A 24,319-nucleotide genomic window follows, 5' to 3' on the forward strand; every position below is an offset into this window, starting at 1 on the left:
TGGGTGGACCATGGGGTCCAAGAACTATGCAGAGACTGACAACATTAGCCTACTGCGTAGTTGCGTAGGCAATTGCACGGAAGTACGAGAACAGGGGTGGCTGCGCGGCCTGGAACCAGTGGATCGTTGTAGTCCGAAACGTGCACCCAGAGCGCCAGCAGTAAAGGACCGCCAAGTCAAGCGTGCCTATGAAGAGCAGGAGAAGAAAGAACGAACCAGCAACCCCTGGTGAAACTGGCGAAGAGTTCCCAGAGAGAAGGTAACAGGAACGGTATTAAGTCCTGGACGGGGGGGGACTGAAAACTTGAGAAGGCTAAACCAAAAGACAAGAAAAAAGTGGTTTTGTAAGGCAACTCCCAGGTCTGTTCCATAAGACAGGTGCCTCTTCCTCGTCCCAGTGGGGGCAAGTTCAAAGAGTATTCTCAAGTCAAGAAAAAAAGCTAAAAAAGGGTTGTAAACTGGGAGAAGGGAGCCATTCTCCTCGTGTTTGGATATGTGTGGAACTTTGTGAAACACAAACTGAGGGACTTTTTACCCAGGAGATGAGTGTCATTCTCCTGGGTAAGAATGTGAGACTTGTGTTTAAGCAACAGGAGAAGAAAAGGGAACCAACGAAAATCGTTAAGCAGAGACCAGCATCCTTTGAAAAGGGTCTTCGGCAGCATCAAGGCGCCCGTCGAAGCAACGTTTTCTCAACACTGGATCACCCCAAGAGTACGTTTTTCATTTCCCCCTTTCTTTTCAAAAAAAAAAAAGAAGACACCCTTAAAAGAACTCTAAGTGAAGCAACCAAGGAAAGAGAGGGAGACAAATAAGAAGAAAAGACTCAAACCAAAGTCTAACCTACAGCTAGAAGAAGGGAGTCATTATCCTAGCCATATATATTTTGACCCAGGCATTCTTGGTTTTGGAATTTGTGTTTTCAGTGGTAGGGATTGTTTTGAACAGGACGCATACCCTTTATTGGGACACCACAGACTTCCTGGCAGGCACGAGTTTTAGTTGCTTGAGGGAGGGAAACCCCCTCCAAGGTTGCTACTTTGTAAGTTTATAGGTAAAATTATATAAAGTTCTGGTCGACTTCTCATTCCAGGTAACCACAGTATGCAGAGGTAACAATTTCAAGTTACTAGCCAGTCATAAAAAGTCACGCCCCATGCATTGTCCACATGCACACAGCAGACTGGGCGTACATTTTGAGGACCAAGTACTGAAATGGGCGTCACTTGAAGCTCATGGCTGTGCACGTAAAGTGGTGCACAGACTACCTCCTTGGACACAGATGATTTAAGTGGGTCTGGTTTTTATGCTGCCTTGACACACTCAGTTCTGCCTGCTGTGAGAAAAAGTAGATGGAGAATCCCTTATTCAGGTGGCCAGGGAAGGGTTGGCGCAGTCGGATCCCACCTGGGTAGGGGAGATCGGGGTTATGCGCAGGGGAATCACCCAAGCAAGACGCAGCATCGTACCAGAGAAGAAGGCGAGGACGGCATAGTCCCTGAAGCTCTTATAGGCTGCTCAAAATCTACCTCTCTTCCATTCAACAATCCCTCCTCATCTGGTAAACCCATTAGGAACTCAAACCCTCTAAACTACATCTTCCAGATTCTCTGTCCTCCTATTACCTACCCAAGTACTCCTAGTCATTCTTCTCCACGTCCCTCTGCTTATTTCATTAACTCCCAGTCTACTTTGACAAACCACTACTGTTCCCACAATCCACCCCATATTCATTTCACAAACCCTACCAAACTCACCCTTCCGAGCTTACCAAACCCCCTAGGATGAGGAATTTAATTGCTTAGGTCACCTTTTCCCCATCCTGCTTAGCAGGATACGTAGAACTCTAACCCCCACCCCCTTTCTGACACAAACATGTTCTTACACTGTGAAAGACAATGGACTAACACCAGAGCTGTTTACCTGACATGTCCTGACACAAGAGTCAGCCAATTGACAATTAACTACACACACCCGACTGCCCTTTATCTTCCCCACAGGGATAAAAGGCGGAGCACAAGAGCAAGGCAAAACACACAAGGAGGCAACTATTCCAGGACGGCAGTTCAAACAGAGGAGAAAGGCAGCGAAACCTGAAAGGACGACAGAGAGGGAAGTGCCCTTACCCTTTTCAACCCAGACCCACAAATCCTCTGTGAAATGAATCATAAAACCGGGAACTACAGCTGACGTGTGGTGTAACAGATGTCAATGGTGCACAGGGCCCTCCCACTCTGATAACCAAGGCGGGGAGCCACGCTTGCTCCGGTCCTCGACTCGAGACGAGAAACGCCAAGGAGTTCAGCACAGACAGGGAGTCGGAGGGAGAACCAATAATAAACCGAACTGTATTGAGAGAAGGTTGCAAACCACCATATGATATGAGCTGAAAGAACTTGTGAACAAAGAACTCGTATATTACTGAACTTTTAAGAAGGTACAGGGAATATCCAACTGCAGAGTGGTCCAGTGCCACGTGGGCGCTCCTTCAAAAGACTCTGGCTGTTTTCCGCTTATGCTGAGACTACAAATACCAGTAAGCCCTAGGAGAGCCAGACGCAGGAGGTCAAGTGGTCATTCAAGGGTCGTGTAAAATCCCTTGTACAATCGAAAGTATTTGATACAATCAAGAGAAAGCTAGGGGGAAGGGAACCCCGCTTTCGGATGAACTATGCAAACTGGCAAATGTGAACCCGGCTGAGGGATGCCCACGAAGGAGAGCAAAAGTTAACACCCCGTAAACATTGTGTTGACGCGTGAACCTGGCTGAGGGATGTCCACAGTGAACAAGTGTTTGAAAGGATATTGAGACTCTTGAATGGAGACTCTCGAATACTACAGGTGATAATACTCGGAACCCGACTGAGGGAGGCCAACGTTGCAAAAGGATCCGAGCCCTTGAGGGGGATCCATTGGTGAAGGGAAAAATCACCCGACGCGAAGAAAAACTGAAAGGAACTTTTGTTTTGCTGTTTACAGCATATCGGGTCCACTGAGGCAAGAGACTTTGTAAACGAGACTTGGCCACAAAAAGCCCTGATATTTTGGAAACTAACTGAAACTCGTACTGGAGAAGCCCAGAAGCGTGCTGTGCTAGAGAATTCCGCCTTGGCCTGTGCTAAAAACCTGGGGAAGGGAGACCCCAGTTGTACCATCCCGACTTATCATTTTGTGAACAATTCTTTCTTTTCTGGTGAACATTTTCCCACACTATTTTCACATTTTGGCAGTAAGGATTGCAAATAGTTTTTTGTATATGCCCTTTTATTTGACAAGACGCCAATAGGACTGCCTTATTATTATTTGATGGTCGTAGCTTGCTCCAACTTAGATTAAGCGTTTTTCTCACCCAATTATACAGTTTAATAAACACCCTTCAACTGTGATCACTTGTGTCGTCTTTACTGTTGCTACCACGAGTTCCTTACACACTGTTCTAAAGGGCAAACAAACAGTTGCCCAGTCTTCTTCGCTCACTCAATACTGCAAAGTCCACTTGGACTGGCCACTTTACGTCCTCCTTTGCACAGTCCTGGTTGCCCCGGTCTCCTTTACACAGTCATTAATGGCATATCCCCTGTGCAAAATGCATGCAACCTGTACTTACTTACTCTGCATTCCCAGTTGGCAATATCCCCCTTACATGCTCACTGCCACTCCTCATGCCCCAAATGCATGTATTCAGCTAGCACATGCCTTGCTGCCTAAGTGTACTTCAAACTGACTGCTGCCCATGTCTCACTTCCATTTACTTCTGCCCACACCCACTTGCAAACTCAGCACTGCCCATGGCGTTTCACAGTTCCTGTTGTCGGGCCATGTCCCCTTAAAGGAAATGCACAGTTACCCAGGTCACATAATAAGCACACTCTTTGCTGCCAATTCATTCACCTGTTTGTACACAACACAGCCCATGCACCCACTGCTCTCTTTACTGTCAGTGTTCTCTACCAAAGTAACTTTAGCAATCAATGTTGCACGCATTCTACTTGTACATTTAAAATCCCCGAGTGGTCCCTTTTTCCTCTCAATGTTGACCATGTCCATTTCAAAACAAAACATGCAGGCCAAGTCGGTTTCAAAACAAACAATGCAGACCATGTTCATCTGGCACTTGGTACATAACTGGTAGGAAGAGCCCTATATTACCGCCCTTTACAATAAAAAGGTTTACCCCTACATTACTGCTATTCACGAACTCGAGGCTGCTAAAGTGCATCGAATTACTGCAGGTGCGTTACTTTTTACAATCGGTGCTCACCCTGTTCCCTTTGTGCATTTAGCACTTGTAAATCTCCCTTTGCACAATGATGGATCTATGTTCCGGTGCCCCGTGCAGCTTCTTACCTCCATGTCCCTCTTCCTCGTCCCAGTACTTACCTCCGAGGTCCTGCCCTCCATTCCAGGAACCCTCTTCAATTTCTTTTCAACTGAGGTATAATACCTCCCACTTACCAATTAAGACCAGTTAAATTTCTCCTGTCCTCCGGCCAGGTTTTCCTTCTTTCTGGAGTGGGGGACCGAGGAGCTCCATCTGCTGGCCCCCAGGGCGGAGTCCCTCAGGAGGGGCGGAGGTTCCCACCCTGTGATGCGTGCTCTGGGTTCTTGCGGGCTCGAGCTCCAGTTGAGCGCTAGGCGCTTGGGTCCTCCTGTTTGCCTCTTGTTTCTCCTGCAGTGTTTAGGGGACCCGGGGGTGGATGTGGCTGCTGTGGCCCAGGTCCTGGCTTCCAGGTGAAATGTACAGTGGAAGTCTGGTAACGGGCGGCTGCCCGTGGTGGTATTGTGGACGGCTCCTCCGGGGCTCCGGCACTGGTGGGAGAGGCCGACTCTGGCCTACGGCGGCCTTGGTGCCTTGCCTCCTTGCTTTGGACGGTTGCCAGATATCCTATTGTTGCCGCCCCCCCACTGTCCTATTGTTGCCACCCCCCCACCCCGGGGTACAGTGTGGTGGGCCTGCACAGGCCGATGCAGGCAGCGGGATCTTGATCCTGCTGGTGAACAGACTTGGCTTCCCCCTGCTCCATTTATTTGTGGACTGGGGGGGGGGTCCTCGGCTGTTGTCGTGGGCTGCTCTATTGTCAGCTCCCAAGGTCTGGTACCTGTTGGGCTCTGGCCGCCAGCTGGCCTTGTGCCTTTGTCCCCCTGCCACTGGCGATTCCAGGTGGTCCCCTCTCCTGGGGTCGGCCCTGCTAGAGTCCGCTGATGGGGGCCGCGTTTGGGTTCTGGGAATGGTACATATGTCAGCCTTAAGGCCCAGCTTGAACACACTGTGCTTAACAATTTGTCTTCCACCCGGTTCTCGCTTTCAGTCTGTTCCGATTTACTCTGGGCCCCTAGCAGCGCTTTGTGGGCAGGTTTGCGGGAGGCTTGGGCCCTCGGTGTGGTCACCTTGTGGGTCAGTGTTTGGTGCACGACACGTTCTCTGTGGCGTGGGGCTCATCGGGTCACCGGTACGGTGGCCGATAAAGCCGATCTGGCCCTGTGCTTGTTTTGCTCTGTCCCCTGCGCATTATTGGTCATTTGCTAGGCGCTTACACAATTAGCAAAACGGTTTCAAAGCGCCCACAGGGCGACAGGGTGGGAACAGGGAAGGTAGCCTATGAATTACATCAAAGGCAAATAATTGAATTAAAAAGTACAAACAAATAGTGAGACTAACAGGGAAGGGAGACATACCTACTATGCCTTGTGAGAGTGTTCAGAATGTGCAAGTGCAGGGCGGAGGGGGGTAAGGGATAGGTGCTGTGGTGCTTATGGAGAAGTGCTTGGTGTGAAGTGCTAAGACAAGAAGAACGTAAGTGCAACCTCCCATGCGGAGGGTGAGCAGAGTAAGTGCAGTAATAGACAGTGGGCAGGATGAGAGATGTGGGAGGGTCAGTGAACCAAGGATTAGCAGGAAAGAGAGGAGAAGGAAGAGGTAAATAGAAAGGCCTTGAGGCTTTTCTGGGAACTTAAGGAGGTCCTGCTCAAGACAAAGGAAGAGGGAGGGTGTTCCAAAGGAGGAAAGTGACCGACCACCAGCTTTGTTTCGCAAACCGCTTCACACGTAGGGAGTTGGTGCCATAGGAACGTAGGAGTCTAGAAGGGGAGAATTTAGTCAGGAAGCGGTAAAGATAGAGTGGTCCCCGGCCCCAAATAGACCCGTGGATGATAGAGGGATTTGAATTTAATCTGTGCCCTGACCGGGAGCCAATGAAGGCTTTATAGGGCAGGAGAGCTGCAGTCCCTGGGCCTGAGGCCTGTGGGATATATTGACCCACTCAACAGTATTTTACCACATCACCAAGCTGCCCGTCTGCAGAAAACGGCAAATGGCTGCGCTGGCTCCTGTGCGTACCAGGACCTCAAAACTGCGTTTTTGCAGCAACAAAAAGATGGCTGCACCGTCCTGCCAAGCACACTTCAGGCAGGATGGAACAAGGGGACACACTGAAGGAGCGTGCCAGTGTGTTCTGAAACAAATGCAATAAAGTGAAAAGGCAGCACTGTTTTGCTGAAAACACAAAATTCCCCCTTCAAAATGAAACTTTTTCACCCTTTAAAAATGCTGCATTGATGCCAATTCCATCTGTTCTGTCTTAAACTACTGTGATTAAAAAGGACCTGCCATGCCCAGGATATTTCATTGTGCCTCAGCAAAACCAGCCATGATTTCTGAATGACAGCCCCGTCAAACCAACTCCGAGAGAAATCAACAAGGAACTTCACTTTTACTTGTGCGAGAACACGTGTTTATTTCTTTCCAAAAGTATCCAAAGCTCAGCAGTTCAAAGAGACCAACTCTCTGAGCCAGGTCAGTTTCAATATATCTGTGCATCAGACAAAACTCCTGCTTTCAAGAAAATGACTATAGCTGCAAAGACATTGATGGAATCTGATGTAGCTGCCAAACCAAATTTAAAGAAAGAAATGCTAGCTTTTCACCACAAATGTAAAAATGGGTCTTTGCAAACTGAAGGAAATAATATGGGCCGTTAAAAAGTAAATTGTTGAATGAAAGCTTGCATTGCCTAGAAATGTGAAGGGGTTGTGTTGTTGGTGATAATACACACAGGGGCTATTTTATTCCACCGGTTTGTTTTAATTCAGGACCCAAAATAAGAAAATAAAGATTTTAAAAACACATGGGCTGAACTTGCAAGCTCTCAAAAAACAGTTATTCCAGATGGCAGAGCTAAAAGCTTCCCCCTAAGAAAGGGAGCCACACCATAAACTCTCAGCAGATACTAACACCTAAATGATAATTACTAGGTTGGAAAGGATCTAGGTTAGGCTAACCCACAGACAATGGGACTCCCAGGGCAAGGAAGTTTGAAGTGTGAAAGGGCAATAAAACCTGCAATCAAGCTGAGAAACCCCCACCTTGCTTTGAAGGAAAAGACAGTTGGTAGCAGTTGAAGGAAGGAAGAAATGATCCAGTGACAAAGGACTGCCATCAGTTTCCAAAGACTATTTCATAAATAAACTTTAAAAACTTTTATCTCTGCAGCAAGACTTTGTAAAAATGTAGAATTTTCGCAGTGTAAAAGTGAATTTTTGGGCTCTCTTTTTTTTAAGACATGGTAGAATTCACTGACACTATGGGGTCAAAAAGGGCAAAATATTGCAGATTCCAAGAAAAGTATCCATGTTATAAATGCTAATTTTTGTACATACATCCCTTATGATAATCTACACCCATGTATAACATTACAGAATTTTAAGTAATATAAATCCCATTGAAAAGCGCGAAAAACTGGTAGATGGGCGAAACAAGGTCTCAGGGACTGGAGGATTGGACTGCCATGTGCTGCACAAAATATGTAACCTGTGTATATAATTTGCTAAGAGATTCCAATTGTATAAATGTATGTTTGTGGCAAAATCTGATTTTAGTTAAAGTAACTGTGGGATGTTTTTGGACATTGTAAAACTGACATCATAAATCTGACATTTTCATGAAATCCAACCAGCTGAGAGCGAGGCAGAGACTTTCACCCTTGTCCAATCCCGTTATTAGAGGCGTGTTTAGTTAAGCCTGCCCCAGTCATATACTTTGATGATGTCACTATGCATTATAAATAAGAGTCCCTGACAAGACTCTACCTACCTACACACACACACACACACACACACACACACACACACACACACACGTTCCATCCATCCAGATTCCAACTACAAGGCCAAAGCATTGCTGATCCTGCTCCAGCAATGCCTCAATTCTGAAGTCCAACTAAAATTCCCAAATAACCAAAGGGGAAAGCTGTGGTGTTTTGGGGAAGCATCCTGATACCCTAACTGCATGCATCCTGCCATCCAGCTGACCTTTAGTATCTAGTGACCAGAACAGCTGTCTGCCAGGCGTGCTGCCGTGTAGTGACCAGAACCGTTGACTGTCCAAAATCCAAAACTAAAAAGTGGAGTATAATCGCCACCCCATAGCCTATCTTGTCTTTGTCCTTATCCCACTCTCTAAGTCATCCTAACCTTACCCTGCTAACTTGTTCAAACTGTCAGAATCATTCTTCCAACCCTGCCCTCGATTTCTAGTGCCAGCGCCATCGCTGTAGTTATTTTGTATTGTGCAATCCTAAGCCATTAGTCCTATTTCGAGTGATCTGACTGGTTTCCGCCAGGACTGGGTGCTGGGATGAGAGGGTTGAACTTGCAAATCAACCCTGGAGCTTACTGTGCCTCTCTTTGGTGGGCTAGCCTGAATACTCTAAAGTAAAACTGTTCTTGTCACAACTGATTTCCTTTCCTATTTCACTGAGTCATTTTACTGAAAGCGCACCTTTTTATATCTTGCATAACTTACCAGCTAGAGACTTACCTGTGATCTATAGCTGTCCGCCAACCAGATAACCGCACTACAAATCAGTGTATTTCACTCATTTTTATTAAAAACCGTGGGTAATTTCAGGCGGGAATTGCAAAATTGCAAAGTTTCCAACGTGTCATTTTGCTAACTTTCCACTCATTTTCAAACTGTGCTTTTGGTAATCCATTCTTTGTGATTGTTAGTGTCTTCTTTGCATTGTTGCTTTAGTGGGGAATTATATTGGCTTCAAGGTTTTTAAACACACATTCATTACTTATTTGTCCATTTCCAGTGTCATTTCACAACATTGCCAGGGGTTTAAAATCAATTTTTCTCTTACTTGGGGAGGGAAGGTCAGATTTTGATTGTTTCCCATTTCTCATTTGTGATTACCTGCTGCTTTTTATCCACTCACAATTGATTTGTGGGTTGAGGGAACATTGCAGGGTGAAATTCTAACTTGGGTGCTATCTTTCCTAAGTCAAAAAGTGCTCCTCTTCTGCTGTGCTGTGTATATGTTTCACTAGAAGGTTAAACCCAGTGCATTGCTCACATTCTATCACCCCATTGTTGATGGCTGCCCCATATTAAAAGTGTAAGATTTCTTTTGAATTTTCAAATAAATAAATATTGTATTTTACCAACCAGCCTGGTTCATGGTCCATTGTGACCCAGGGTATTTGAAAAGGGGGTGCGATATGAGTGGTATACCATCTCAATATCGAATCAATATAAAAAGATAAGCATTTCAGTTGTGCGCTGCACACTAGGCCGAGACCTAGTGTGCGTCGCCTGATTGAAATCCTTAGCAGGCCATGGTTAAGTCTTGCTGCCCTATTCTGGGTTAGCTGGGGGGCGTGGGGGTAGCAGGAAGATTAAGGAGAAGGCTAATGCAAAGGTCTAGCCTAGAGAGAACCAGAGCACGGATAACATTGAGTTTCTGGGGAAAGGTGAGGATGGGTAGAGTTTCTTTGAGAAGAAAGAGCTGAAAGTGGGACTTCTTGACAATGTCCTGAATATGAGGGATGAAGGAGAGTGAGGGATCGAAGATTACTCAAGATTCCTGGCTATAGAGGAGGGGGCAAGGGGGCACCATGCAGGAAGGCCAGAGTGAGGGGAGGAAATAGGGTGCAGGGGACCCAATAGGGAAAATCTCTGTTTTGCTGCCATTGAGGCAGAGGTCCTTAGCAGTGCACCAGGCCTGGATGGCAGAGAGGCTGACAGGGATGAAGGAAAGTGCAAGGGCGTCAGTGGTAAGTTTGAAGAAGAGTTGTGTGTCAGATTACATTTGTCGTCCTTTGCATACCTGAGCCTGGTTGTACGGTCCTACAGTCCTGTGGTGCTTCTGGGAAGGTGGGTCCCCACCAAACGCCGCTCATTGCTGCTCTGACCAATGTCCTATCTGGGGTTTGGCGTTCGGGGTGATAGTGGCAATGGCGTTGGCAGTTGTGTGCTTTACTGTTGCCTATCGACATTACTTCTTGTGACCTTAGTTTGCCCCGATTGTATTGGTGGTTGGTTATACCCGTTGTCCGTCGTTCTGCATCAATTGGGGTGCATTGCTTTTCCTCCTATGGTGCATTGATGGGCGGTTGTGGGCGCTGCCATTACTGGCCCATTTTAACTGTTGTACACTGCTGTGCATGCTCTTCTTGTGTGGGTTGGCTCTCTTGGCTGGCGCTCCTCTCGACATTGGCCTTTTGCTGTCCTGCCTGGTGTTGGGGCTGCTGGCTGGTGACTATCCTGCTGTTTCCTACCCACACTGCTTTATCTGTGTTGCTGGTTCTTGGTGTAGTAGATTTGCGGGCATGGCCTTCTTGAATAGCCTGAAATGCCACCTTCCAGCTCATTGATTTTATCATGCCCTGCTGCCAGGGTATTCGGGTTTATGTGTATCATTGGCCCATCCCAGGTAGCTGATTCCGCTGGCCTGTGCGCACTGTTGTTGCTTATATATTGCTACATCTCTGTGTTCTTTTTTTGCCTGTTGTGTTTTTACGGTTACCTATGCTCTACAACATCCATCTGCGCTCCGGTATCTGTGTCGCTATGTGGTTGTCAGTGCCAGGGCTGGCCCTGGCTAACGCCCCAGTTTATGCTCTGGTTGTTGCCTAATGTGGAGTGCCTTGCCCTCTGGGATCTCGCCCTCGGACTCACCTGTGGGTCGGATGTTGCGTTTTCCTGCGAGAATCCCGTACGGCTTTCCTGCATCCGCCAGTGTGGCATTTGTGCAGAGCCTGGGGTGCGGTTTACGGCATTCCTTGTGTTTCAGATCCTGTAATGGTAATTTCCGTTGGTCTGGACACAGTCCTTGCTTGCTGGACTGTATGCAACGGTGCTTGCTTCTCTGCTCCAGTGGTCTCTCGGGGCACACGTACTGGCAGCAGTTGCTTCCCTGCTGTGGCCATCTCTCCTTGGGATCCGTGGGTGTGTCTGCAGACAGGCTCAGTGTGTCTTTTTTTTGGTGTTTGTGGCTCTGCTATGTGTTCTCCCTCTGGTTCGAATGATTTGGCATACCTGGTTTCCCTGGGTCACTTATTCCCATGTGGCACTGCTCCCATCCCCAGTTCGCTTCTTCCTGCTGCTGTGGATGTTTGCTTTCGGTTCCGGGTCCTCCCTGTTTGGTTGCGTTTTGACCCTCTGGTGGTTCCCATGTTGCAGGCTCTCCTGGGAACTCTTCTCCTACTGGGTGTTCTGTCCCTCCCACTCGCCATGTCTGGTCAACTGGCTGGTCTGGTGGGCCCAGCAAGGAGGGTTGCAGGCTTGGTCCTGGGTCTTCTGCGTCTGGTTTGCCAGGGGTGTATGTCCGCCTGGTGTGTTTGTCCCTCCTGTGTCCCTGGGTCTGGTTTTCGCTGGGGCCCTGTTTTGCTCCTGGGTGGGAAGGTCTTCTGGTCTCTGGACAGGGTTCAGGGTCTTCTTCTGTCCTCATCTGGGTTCTATGGTGGATGTTGGTCCTGCTGGCCTGTTGCTTCCTCTGTGGGGCGTGTGGCCTCCTGTGTTTCTGGTCCAGAGGGCACGCCTGTGTGCGTCCTCTGGTCTCCTGCCCTGGGCCGTTGGCTACCGGCTTCTCGAACGTACTTGGCCACTGTCCCCATCTCTCAGTGTCAATAGGCAGATCTGCTGTGGTGGTTGCTGGTCCGTCATCTCCAGGTGTGGGGTGCCGCTGGTCCGGCCCATGTGGTCTGCTCTTTCTACCGTTGTGGGCAGGGGGCCCCTCTGGGTGCCTGTTCAGCATGGAGTTGTGTGGTCCTGTGGTGCTTCATCACTTGTCCTGCTGGTTGGTGGTCGTTGTCCAGGACCTGTTTTCTGTCTCAGTTGACCTCTTGGGGACTATTTGGTCCTATGGTCTGTCCTCCGGGCTCGGCACCCTTCTCCATTGAGCCCCTGGGGCCGATGCTGGTGTGTTTTCTGGATTGGTGTGGGCGGTCTGGCATCCTCCCCCTTTGGGAGGAGTTTTCTGTTCTCCGATTTCTCCTGGTGGGGTTTGTCAGGGGGGCTAGCGGGTTTCCGCCTGTCTCTCCCAGTGGGCTTCTGTTTTGGCTCTTAGCAGGGTGGGGTTTTGCTTGGTGCGTCCATTCCTTGGGGTCTGGCTGCTTCTCATCCCTATGCCCATGTGGGGTTTCCTCTATGGGTTCTTCCTCTCTGCGTTCCTGGTTCTGATCCTCTGGGTTTTCCAGGGCTTTTGCCGTCGCTGTTTTGGTCTGCCTTTCTTGGACGTGCTGTTCCGTCGTTCTACAGGTCCGATTGTGTCGGTTGGCTCTGCTGGGGCTGGGCGTTGGGTCTCGGTGTCCGTCAGCCATTGGAGTGGTTATGCAGGGGGGTTGGCGGCTTTCTGGGCTGATGCCCTTGAGGTGTCTCAGCAGGCGACTTGTGGAGCTGCTACCTGGGCAGGCAGAGTGCACGTTTCTCACCCGTTTTCTCGCCCCTCAGGTTGGCTCCTCCGAGGTTGGGTTTTGCCTGTGCAGGTTTGTCGTCAAGGGGTTGACTTGCTGTTTGTGTTGCAGCTTTTCTGTCTCTATGTTTCTTTGGCTCCTCTCCCCGTTGGCTTTTCTTTGGTATACCTCAGTGGTAAGTACTAGGACGAGGAAGAGGGACATGACGGTGATTCTATGATTACTTACCGGTAATCTTCACTACTCCCAGTCCTACTGGGACTCATCACAGTACTGATGACCCTCCTCTCCCTCCCTGCAGGGAGGGTCCCATGCACCGGTTTGGATATTGTTAACTGGTGTTTGTGGGAGGTTTACCTGGAAAGAAAATAAATTGAAGAGGGGTTCCTAGAATGGAGGCACGGCCTCCGATGTAAGTTTTGTGACAAGGAAGAGTAGGATTAGGAGTAATGAAGACTACCGGTAAGTAGTCATAGCATTCTCTGCTGCTGATATCAGTCGTGCACTTCCTGCTTCACAGCATCTTATTGCACACTGACCTCTACTCATGCCCCATTCCCACACTTACTGCTGCCCATGTACTTTTGTGCTCACCCCATCCCCATTTGTATTTTACATAAACCACTAAGCGTTTCTACGGTTAATGAAACGCTATACAGGGGTAAAAGTGTCAAGTTTCAAGCCAATAGCCATGGATAAAAGACAATTGAAAGCACACTACCAGGAATGCCACATCAGGTCTTACTCTCAAAGAATGAATTATCCCTCAACAATGGTGCACATTTTGAGGCCGATAAATATGAACAAAACAAAGTCAACAGTGGTAAGGTATGGTTCTGTGTTACTCTGCAGCTCCTCCACACTAATTGGACAAGGGCCACGCTGGGAGCTTCAGATCTGCGAAGTGGCATGCACCTGCCCTCTTGATGGTAAGCTTCTCTTTTGTTTCTATCATGCAGGGGTGTTGCTAGATCTGGAAAAGATCTGGGGCTATGCAAATTTTGTTACTGTGGGACTGGGGGCTAGCTAGCCTTTTTGGTTGCAACCCCCGAGCTTCTATCCAGGGCTACAACCAAAAGACCCAGGGCTGTAGCCCCCTCAGCCCCTTCCTAGCAACGCCTCTGTTTCTATGTGACTTGCAAACTCAACGGATTGGCAAAACAGCTGCTTTTTCCAATTACCAACAGTTCCTCCTCTCTGGGTTACCACTATGTTCCGCAATGACCCATGGGAAATGTAGTCTTGCAGGCCAAACCTCTGCAGCTGGATACCTGTTAAGAATAATACTGAGTCTATGGGGGATAGCTAGCCAGCAGGGTGCCTCTTCCACCTCTGTAAGGCCTATCAGAGAGTTACTGGACCTGCCATGTCCCAGGTGGCTTGTTTCCCCCCCACATGCAAGGATGAGGAATTCAGAGAACTTTCCACATTTGCCATTCAGGGTCTTTCAGGGACTTCTGCTTCGCATAATGTATGTGTATGTATGGGATTTATAAAGGACAAACCTAGATGGGAAGCAATGCAGATGTGCACACAACTTCCTTTGCAGCTTCTTAACTCCATATTGACAGTTATGTCAGTTGGCACATTTTCAAGTAGGAAGGTTACCAGACAAGCTGAAAAAGTCACTTGCCCACTCAATTGTACATATACACATAATTTCCTAGTAGAGTGCGGAAACCTTGAGGCCTGGGTGCGTAGTTTATTGAATTTGACATACTGCAGTGATCGCTGAAATAAGACAAGCGGTGGAATGTCATGATCTCTGCTTCCAAAAGGTCAGGGTTTTCCCAACTCCCTTGGAAGCAGATCCATAACCCAGGTTCCGAGTGCCAACCAGTCCCAATTGGGACCTTTTGGACCCAGTCCTGGCGCCAGTGGCACCAGGCTCATAAATATGCCCAGTCCCAGCGCTGGAAGCGCCGGGCTCATAATGCTTGGGTGGATTTACCTGCAGCAGACCATGCTGCTTACTTGCCTGCCAGTTGAGCCTCTGATCCTCTTCTGTTTGGAACTACTTTTCCTGTTGGGTGGGGCAGGAGCCACTCCCTAGATTCAGAACACTGGAACTCTTCTGGAAAGCAGGAACTCTTTTCTTACCTAGGCGTGGCTGTGGAAGGAGACGCCTAAGCACTACAGGAGGCTATTTAAACCACACCCGATGGATGAATCTTGCTTTGCGTTATTCTGCATCCTCTGCAGCAGAACGCTCATCGTGTCTTCTGCATCTGATCCTGGGCCTAAGGGAAAAGGCTTACCATCCTGAATCCAGTCTTCAGCAACACCTATAAAGACAAGAAAGAACAGGTTAGCATTACGGTCTTCAGTGACAGCTCTTCACTTACCTGGTCCATCGGCTGTCACCAACGCCTCGCGCTGCATTCCGGCATCTGAAAGACAAAAGCTTACCAACTCTTTGCACGCTCCGGAGGCCTTCGGCGCTGCATCCTGCATCTGAAAGACAAAACAAGGTGCGTTTAAAGACATTGGGGAACTTTAATACTCACGTGCCATTACTCCTTTCCACATCTAACCCAGTGGGTATTCCGGCACCCTGCAGCCGCTCCGAACTTGTACCTGCAAAATAAAAAGACAGTTAGAGCGCATCGTGAAGCAGGCAACAAGCGCTTACTTACGTGCTTCCAGGCGCTTCTATTCATCACACGGGCTCCATCTTCAACTCACTTCAGCCCGTCATCCGCCATCGCCGGAACCCTGCAAAACAAGAAACATCATTACTAAAGACTTTAAAGACATTAGAATTACTCGAAACTTACCGTTCGTGCAGTAAACGACGGACAGCAGTCCTCTGAAGTCAAGAGGCCTGCTCCCCTTATCCAGTGAAGAAACTGGTTACAGCACCCTGCCCCGAGGCAGATGGAGAGCACGGCGTTCACTTACCTAAGGTGAGAGCGTTAACCTTTGGGGTTCTACAGGAGAAGAGAAAGGGAAGAAGAGAGAGACATTCAATAACCCAGTTCCTTAATCCCATATTTTCTATCTGCAGACATCTTACCCTTCGAGTCAGACATACAGTGCACAGAGGTCCAGCCCAAAGAGCCAGCCGTGTGTTACACATCACCTTTGAAGATACGGTATATGCCCAGTCAAGACCGGCGCCTCTACGGGAATTAGGTGAGCGTTACATGGAACCCCCCATAAGAGAAGGCCAAGACGAGAATAGATAGCACATACACGAACACCTCCCGTCAGCCAATCAGAATTTGTTCTGTATATGGTGGCCAAATCTGACTCATGCCCCCACATGACTTCCGACACGAAGGCAGAGAAACAACAGATGTGCCTCACTCTTAATAATAATTTAGCATTTATATAGCGCTACGAACCCTCCAGTATCTGAGCGCTGCTTATTATTACCCACGGTGTGTGGTGCTTATTTATCGACCTCGGAAGGATGAAAGGCTGAGTTTGGCCCTGCCGGGATTCAAACCTGCGTCAGCGGGCTCTGCATGGATGTCAAAGCGAGCGCTCTACTCGCTGTGCTATCGGACCGGCTATATTAGGCCCATCACTGCAATCATTGATGTGTTGCAGGTCTGAAAAGCATTCTCTAAGACAGCCATTCAGACCGTACCCATATTGATGGTCTGGACGATTTGGAAATTAAATTGATCAAGCAAGTCGACTGACTGCAAGACCAGAAATCAATGACGTAGCCTCACTTCTACATGAAGTACATATGCATCCATTCATGAAGTTACATGAACATGCACTAATTTATTGCATATAGGCACAAAGAAAATGCTTGTGACCCACATACACGGAGCACAGATACACATACGCATCTCTATATATTCATATTTTTCAACAAAGCTGAAACCACAGGATGCCAAGTATTCATATATGTAGCTTGCACATGCTTGACTGCCACGAACATGGAGAAGCCCAAGGAACAATATGGAACCTATAGGTCTCTGGAATGAATGACAAAGGAAAAACAGGCTATGGGGACATAAGACAAGCAGACATGATCGCCGCAGCCAGAGGCGTTCAGAAACTATGCACGCAGCCAAGGACAAGTGGAGACAGGAAAGTTCCAGTTACCAAGACAATGAGTCCCCCTCAAACAAATCGGGCTAAAATCCTCAATTACAAGCAGGACCGCTTCATTTCGTGGTCTCCACACACGTGACCTAGCCTAACAGGATAATTCTCATTCAGCTAAGGTAGACGGAGAAGGCTGTTCTCATCGAACCAGAGGAGAAACCAGGTGTTGCCCGCAAACTCCAATTTAATGTACTCTCCCAGGCTTAGGTGTTCAGAGATGGCAACATTAGAGAACACGTTGCACCTCCATGTTCATTCCCATTGCCTTGAAAGAGTACACAGTGTGGTAACTGTCCAGGGTCGCAGGGATGGGGGGGCACACGTTCTACCCAATCCAGAGTCACCTTTCACGCAGGGATATAATTTGTTGCAAGGGCCAATGGTCTCCATGCACCATTGTAGATTGATACTAGTAAAAGGTGGTCCAGGGGGGAGCCACCAGATATGGCTATCCAATAGTAGAACTACCCCTTATAGCTCCTATATGTAGGTTACCCAAACTGACCAATGTGAATGTCTGATGGGATGGAATCTAGATTTGTGACGTCGCACCAGGATAAGACCTAGTGACACAGGCTTAGAAGCGGAGAGCCCCGGAGGATACCTGTTTTTCTGGTGTGAAAACTAATTTTGTTTGCTAATAACAAAGTAACTTTGCCCCATGGCGGAGTCTTCCGTTCTTGTGGCAGGGAGTCTTTGATGGGCCCAAGTGTTCTCTGCTGATCAGAGGGGTGACTGCTAGAGAGCCCCAGTCACACAAGTGAATTCGGGGAGGTGGAGATGCCATACAGACCAACACATGTAAAAAACTGCTTCTGATGCGCCATCGCATCTAAAGTGTCCCGCAGAACCATTTTGTAAAGTTGGCCCTAGCAAAACCTAGCACTAAGAGCACGTCTAAAAATATCAGAAGAAAGGTTTTGCAGTGCTGGTTGCATTACTACCTGCTGAATGTGTGCCATCCCCGCTCACAGCTGTCTTCTGGGCACTACACCTTGTTGCCTTTGCACACCCACTTGTGCAGGTATGCAATGCAATGCTGCATAAATGCCAAACCTTCCGATTTAGGAAGATGTTGTAGTGGAACCTTGGACTGTTTACTTACTTCCAGGTTTTCACATTCTACGAGTTGTTGGTTGAGGGGGAAAGCTGCAGCGCGCTGTGGGTCTGTCACTAATAAAGCTCATGGTTAACCCCCACTATGTGCTTACTTGAATCGCTACACTGGCGACGTGGAAGTAGACGTTGGCAGACCCCGGCAGAAGAATCCACATCCAGCGGCCAGAACCCACATCCAGCAGCCATCCGTCGAACACCCTGCAGGCCCCCTCCAACGTACGGCCGGCCTATCAGCCTGCGATTTTCCCAACGCGTGAAGAGGGAGCGGTGGCGCGGCAGGCGAGGAGGGCAGAGGACAAAAGATCCCTGCCATCACTCCACGAGATTAAGGTGGGTGAAGAGAACTGAAGCAGCGAAGCCCTGCACCCGGCGCAGCAGCGTAACGGCAAGGAACGGAGCGGCAGTTGCAGGCATAGTGGTCAGTGATAAGGCTAGCCTGCGCCGCGTAGCAGCAAAGGGAACCCATTTGTGCCCACATCATTGCAGCAGCCCCTTCAGACCTGTTGTCTGCACCGACAAAGTAGAGGAGGGAGGCGGGGCCTAAATGCAAGGCCCAACGTGTGTGCTCATGCCAACGCACATGGAGGTTGTCAGGGCGACAACCCAAAGCTGGTAAACAGACACGCAAGCAGTGCACTGGGCCCAAGCGAAGCGTGGAAGCTGATAAGGAAATCAGTCACCAAAGAGAAGCAACTGTGTGTTGTATTTCCTACATTCCCTACTACTGAGAAGCGGCAGACCAATCAAAATAAACACTGTTGATAAAAGACCAGGTGAAGCACCCTGCACAAACAGAGTCTAACTGAAGTGAAAAGAGTGGTATAAGGACACCAAGCTAAGTATGCCCACCACCCTAATGGTAATTAACAAGTTAGGAGACTAAAGAGACATTGTTTTGGCAGCAATCACCACACCCACCAACTGTATAGAAAATCAGAGGCAGTGCAAGCTGCAGGAGGTTAGAAATCATTCCCGTCACCAAGAATGCAGCAAAGCAACGCCCGCCCTCCACCTGCATTTTTGCCCTGCCTGGGTGAGTCTCCCATTGCGTGGGACCTCTGGAAGGACACTTTGAAAGTATGCGCGAAGGCGGCAGGTGGCGCCAGGTATGACAACAAAAAGGAAGCAGCGTTATTGAATTTTTTTTAGCACAGAGGGTCTACGTGCCTTCAGACATCTTCCTGGGGAAGATCTGTGTATGCCGGGCGCCGGTGATGGTGTGGCAAGTGTGTATGAAACAGCACTCAAAACTTGAGCGGTTTGGGAAAAGACCAAACGTGGTGCTAGAGAGGTACCATTTCTTTTCGAGGGCTCAAGGCGTGGGTGAGTGTATTGATATGTATGTAACAGCTTTGTGTGCACTCATCTCCACAGGCATCTTGGAAGATTACATAAGAGACCAATTGATGATGAAAACAAGTAATGCCAAGGTGAGGGAAAGATTATGGATTGAGAAGGATCCACTGCTTGAAAAGTTATCGAGATAGCCTGGGCTATCGAAGATTTGTGGATCAGCGTACAAGAAGTGACTGAAAGGAGAACTAAAGCATGGCCGTACATGCAGTAATGACCAAGAAAGGCACTGTAGAAGGCAAGACCCACCAGAGGGGAAACCTGGCCCCTTAGGGACAACAAAGGAATGTTTGCGACGAAAGAAACATGCAGAAGATGTGGCTGGAGAGGGCATGCTACAGGAACCAAGGACTGTCCCACGTGGAATGCAGACTGCAGGAGATGCAAAGGAAGGTAGCACTTTGCACACATGTGCTGGACACTTAAACAGGCAGGCTGTAAGGATGTTGGAGTCTGAAGGCAATTCCAATGGTGTCATTTGTTATGCCAGTGAGGGAATGAGGTGTGATGGTTTGAGAGGAGCGTTATTGAGCCTGGACGGGGCACAAAGGAAGGGGCTGTGGGCCGTTATGACAGTCAACAGTGTCCATTTGCAGATGCTTTTAGACTCAGGGCCGCCATACACAATGATGTCTCCCGAGTTATATGACAAAAGGTACGGGAATGAAGTGTCCTCCCCAATTCCCTCCAACATAAATACCCATGCGTATGGTTGTGTACCCATTAAGGTACTGGGGTATGAATGTGCCAAGATAGAGGTAAAGGGGCACACTGTGGAGGGATATCTCTATGTAGCCCACAAAGGATATACTGTTCTGGGTTGGGACGAGCAAGCAGCCTTGGAGATAGAAATACGCCCCAGCAAGCAGATTCCTGTGTTATGTGTTGAAGGCGGGGAAGAAAAACCATGCAAAGGGGTGGTGACTGCCGAGTGTTTGAGAGAGACCTTTCCCACCATATTTTCAGAAAGGTTGGGAAGGCTTAAGGGTTTTGCACACAAAATTGTTCTGAAGAGAGGTGCAGTACCCAAGGTTCACAAAGTAAGAAGGGTGCCAGTAGCGGCCAGCAATGGGTTAAAAGGTGAAGTCACCAAACTCAAGGAAGCAGGATTTATAGGAGAGATTGAGTGGTCTGAATGGTTGTCGCCAGTTGTATTGGCGTGCAAGGCAGATGGAAGTACGAGAATGTGTGTAGATCTAAGAGATCTGGATGCGCACATATAGGTTGCTGGTAATCCCTACCCAATATTAACGAGCTTCTGGCATCAGTGGGTAAAGCAACGTGTTTCTCGACATTTGATCTCTCTTTGGCTTACCAGCGGATAGACTTAAACGAAGAGTGACGTGCCCCAACATCGTTCGTCACCCCTTTCGGGGCATATAGTTTTGTTGCATGCCTTTTGGGTTAACATCGGCATCAGCAGTATTTTGAAGGCTTATGCAAACCCTTTTTGCAGGAGTGCTTGGTGTTGAATATTTGCAAGATGACATATCGGTGTGGGGGAGAGCTCGCAAGGAACAGGATAACACGGTAATGGGGTGATGCAAATATTAAAGAGTGGGTTAACCATGAAGTGGTCGAAGTGTCATGTAGGCGTGCCAAGTGTGACATGTCACTGTCATACTTTGGATGAGAAGGGGATAAGTCCTAAGGAAGAGTTAGTAAGGGTAATGAGAAAGGCGCCCGTTCCGGTGAACAAGGAGCAGCTCAGGTCATTTCTAGGAACGACTGAGCATTATGTGAGGTTCATTCCTTCACATGCAGAGAAAACAGTGCACATGCGTGCATTGTTAAAGAAAAGAGCCCGTTTTGAGTGGACGGAGAGTTGTCAAAAAGTTTGTTGAGTTAAAGGGGGATGTTGATCATGCTCCGTCTTTAGGGTAATTTAATCCCAGAAATAAAACTGTTGACAGTAGATGCTAGTGATGTTGGTTTAGGTGCGGTGCTTGAGCAGTGGGAGAATGGAACACCCCGTCCCATAGCATTTGCCTCTAGGGTGCAAAGAGATGCCGAAAGGTGTTATGCTGTCATAGAAAAGGGAAACATTTGCTGTCATGTGGGCCTCCAAGCATTTCAGGGCGTTCCTTTGGGGTATTCCCTATGTGATCCGCACGGACCATAAACCACTTATTTTTGTGTTAACAACAAAAGTGAGGTCTTCAGTTTCTCCCAGGATTGCCAAATGGATGGCCGATTTACAGGAATTTAACTTCATAGTGGAGTATATTCCTGGAGCTAACAATACAGTGGCTGATCGGTTGCTGTGGGGCAGGATCGGCAGGAGGATGGTGAGGAAAGGACAGGTGGCTAGTATGTTTTTTGCTGTAGGCAAGAGTGAGAGTAAGGAGGAATGTGCCACTGATCCCGATTTGAAAAAGCATCAGAGAGGTTTTGAGGAATGGGGTGCCTGTTGGCGGTGGAAGAGTGATAAGGAAGGGTTATGAACATGTATGGCATGAATTGTCGGAAGGACCGTGGGGTGTTGCCAGGAGAAGAGATGTTAATTCCTCCGTGCAAATTAAGGGCAGGTTGTTAAATCTGGCGCATGAAGGACATTTAGGCAGGTCATTGACGAAGAGAAGGTTGAGGGAGTCGTACTGGTGGCCGGGAATGGAAGAGGAAGTAGAAACAGTTGTGAGGGATTGTGCAGCAGGTGGTGTTAGTGACAAAAGGTGCTCCGGGCGCAGCCTGTGTATCCTGTTGATATTCCAGAAGAGGTGTGGTCGAAGTTAAGCTATTCACATTGTGGGTCCCATGGAGATTTTGGGCGGAGAGTTGAGGTTTGTTGTGGTTTTGGTTGATCATACTTCATGCTGAGTGGAGGCCACAGCGTTAGAAACAGTCACGGCTGAAGTGTCTTTTCTCAACATGGTTTTTCACAGGGAAGTGTTCCTGCTGTTATTGTAACCGATAATGGCGCCCAGTTTGTGGCAGGATGCAGGCAGGAGTATTTGAATTTCTTGAAACGCTTGTGTATAGGCGCGTTATAAATGGCATATCATATAACAAGTTGGGAATCAAGCATCACAAAATTGCACTTTATAATCCGTTTGCGTACAGGTTAGTGGAGAGGATGAACCATTTTGTCAAGGGAGCGATACAGTTGGTGGTGGCTAATGGTTTGTGTTGGATGCAGGTATTGTTGGAGGCGTTGTCGGCTTAGTCACAGATTGTCGTTGGTTACGGTTTATTGCCCTTTTGAGCTGATTAGGGGCAGGAAACCTGGTTCCAAATTTAGGATTGCGGCCTTGGGCGGTGGGGTTCGGTCCGAGGTGGACATGGTTAAGTTTTCGGAAAGGGTGCGATTACGCCAAGAAAGGGTGAGTGTGAGGCAGCGGCGAAGGCTGCCCCTCATGGTGTCTATGGGTGATCACGTGCGGGTGCGTAATCCTCATTTGGTGCTGAAGAGGGCCAGCGTATACATGGATTCCCGTGTTGTGGTGAAGGTAGGAAAACAAAAAGGTGATGGCTGGAAGTTTTTGAATTAATCATAGCCACGGGCAACCCTCCAGGACATCGTTTTTCAGCCTGCGTGGTGAAGGTAGGCACAGGTTACGTAGTGTTGGATGAAGGTTCAACGTAGAACAATAGGAGAATTGCGGTTCTAAGGAGCAAAGCTGATTCCAACCATGTGAGCTCTGATGAGGGATGTGGCGTTTCTTTTGATGCATCATATGGGGCAGCCACAGATGAGGGTGAGAGACAAGGACAGCGGTGGGGTAGAGGGGGATGTTCCGTCCAGGCAGATGGAGAGTATGTCTCCTGTTGATCAAGGAGGGTCCCAACTCAAGGAGAGCTCTGTCCCAGTTCAGCAAGGGGCCCAACCCAAGGAAGGTGTCGTGCAGGTTTGGCCCACGAGAATCAGGTTACCTCCCATCAAGTTCAAGGATTATGTACATTGGGGTTCTGGAAGGGGTGATGTGTTGGTTGAAGGTGGGTTGGGTTGATGTGCGCTTGGGCGGTCGGTTGAAGGTGTGTCCGGGTTTTATGTGGGTGCAGCATGTTCTCACCCATGCCGTCCTTTTGTGTCATAATGGTATTTTGATGTTATTGTTGTCCCTTTTGTGTCATAGTGTTAAGTTTAAGTTAAGAGTTCATAGGGTTGCTCGTTTTGTTTCCATGGGGGGGGAATGCTGTAGTGGAACTTACGTCCAAAGTTCCACATTCTATGAGTTGCTGGTTGAGGGGAAGAGCTGCTAACCCCCACTACGTGCTTACTTGAATCTCTACAGAAGACTCCTGATTTTGCAGTTAAAAATATTGCTATTTTTCGCTTTCTCTCACCTAAAATAATTTTTCAGCCAATACATTTCGATGGGAAAATTAATTTCCTCTGATTTCTCCAACGAAATGTCCCTCGAAGGTGCTGCAGGATGTTGGCTACTGCTGTCCTCCTTCGCCTAAGACTCTTTATACGCCCACCGACTCGAATTTATTGACAGGACTAAAGAGGAGCATATTGACATCAAATGATGACGCACATTTTTTTCATCACATGCACGCCGTCCCTGTAAACCAGCATACAGTCGATGCCCGTGTTCATCCTGCATGCCCGCTCTCATTTTAACCCTTCCGTGCCTGCCCCCGACCTGTTTCTCCCCCAAAAGTCCCACACTCTCACCTTCGGTACACGGTCACTCTCTCCTCAGGACCGTTGTCACCCGTCTCTTCCGAGAAGCCGACCTTAGCAACGCCCCGCCCTCCTGGCGTCGTCACGTGGGATCCACGTTACGTACAGGGGTCGCGTACGTCCGGCGCTCCCTCGTTCTCAGAAGCACGTGACCCTCGCAGAGGTGGCAAAGCAGAAACCTCGCGAGGGAGCTTTCAGGCACGCGCCTTCCTCCGAGATGGGGAACGAGGCGTTTCCCTGCCAATCAAGTACCCAGACACATTTGCAGTTAACCATTTTACATTTTAGGATTTCCTGGTCCATTGGAGAAGAATGGAATACGTGTCTTGCGATGAGGACAATTTAAACTGTGCAGAGGGTGTATTTGGGAATTGTTCATGTGCAAAACATTGGGGGGGGGGGGGAGGTTGCCATGTGAAGGGGTGTGTGGCGTGTGAAGAGGGTTGAAATTGG

The 24,319-nt window shown here is 48.5% G+C and overlaps 1 protein-coding gene across 1 annotated transcript in view; it reads right to left on the reverse strand.

Annotated features, from left to right (window-relative positions):
- CIPC (CLOCK interacting pacemaker) overlaps positions 1 to 23,992 on the reverse strand; it is a 63,477-nt gene extending 39,485 nt beyond the window's left edge. The window contains exon 1 of the mRNA XM_069638017.1: positions 23,858 to 23,992. The gene's annotated coding sequence lies outside the window, so the exon portion shown is untranslated. The remainder of the gene's footprint in view (positions 1 to 23,857) is intronic.
- Positions 23,993 to 24,319: the final 327 nt, after the last annotated feature.

This window comes from Ambystoma mexicanum, chromosome 14 (assembly GCF_040938575.1).
Source record: "Ambystoma mexicanum isolate Mex_15411 chromosome 14, UKY_AmexF1_1, whole genome shotgun sequence".
Lineage (NCBI taxonomy): Eukaryota > Metazoa > Chordata > Amphibia > Caudata > Ambystomatidae > Ambystoma > Ambystoma mexicanum.